This window comes from Galeopterus variegatus, unplaced genomic scaffold, assembly GCF_000696425.1.
Source record: "Galeopterus variegatus unplaced genomic scaffold, G_variegatus-3.0.2 Scaffold10010, whole genome shotgun sequence".
Classification (NCBI taxonomy): Eukaryota; Metazoa; Chordata; class Mammalia; order Dermoptera; family Cynocephalidae; genus Galeopterus; species Galeopterus variegatus.
In genome coordinates, this window is record NW_007736121.1 from 11,780 (window position 1) to 12,775 (window position 996).

Below are 996 nucleotides of genomic sequence, written 5' to 3' on the forward strand. Positions count from 1 at the left end.
TCTCTCTCTCTCTCTCTCTTGCTTCCTCTCGCCATGTGATCTGCTTGTCCCTGCCATGAGTAAAAACAGCCTGAGGCCTGTGCCAGATGTAACTGTCCCAGAATCGTAAGCCAAATAAACCTCTCTTCTTTATAAATTACCCAGGGTATTTCTGTTATAGCAACACAAAACGGACTAATACAACACTTTTCCTCCTCCCACTCCATCCTCCCCCACCCCACCTCTGGTAACCATTATTCTAGTCTCTACTTCTACAAGAACCACTTTGCTGTTGGGTTTTTTTTAGATTTCACATACGAGTGAGAACACGTAGTATCTGTCTTTTTGTGCCTGACCTTTCACTTAACATGATGGTTTCCAGGTCCATCCATGTTGCTGCAAATGAAAGGACGTCATTTTTTNAGAAGAAATGTAGGGGAATTTGAGAGGGGTGGGGGAGAGGTTGGACAAGGGGCATAAAGAATAAGTATAATTTGTAATAATATATATGCTAGTAATATTGACTTGATCAACATATCTCAACATTGAACCCCCAAAGTATGTACAATCAATTTTGATTCAATAAAAATTAATAAAAAGAAAAAGAAAATTGGTGACAAGGAAGTCTGGGGAAGAGATATGTGGATAGACCACCTTGAATGGGTGAAAACATGAAGACACTTGTGTTCCATGTCAATGCCCACCAAAGGTGACCTCATCAGAGGAGGATTTTAATAATCAAGTGGGTAGGATGTCCTATTCTGTGGACACGTGTCATCCTCTTTCCCCAGCTACTTCTGTCACCACCCAAGGGGCTCATGAGCAAAGTAGCCATAGTGGCAGGGACAGAGGTTATGCATGGGCTCAGCACATGGACTTCTACTCACCAGGGTCAACCTAGCCCTATCTGCCAGCAGCAGAGACCAACACTGAGACCGATATGGCACCATTTCCCAGGAGGATCAGCCAGCTACCTGGCGGCAGGTTGATCACATAGGACGGCTTCTATCATGGAAG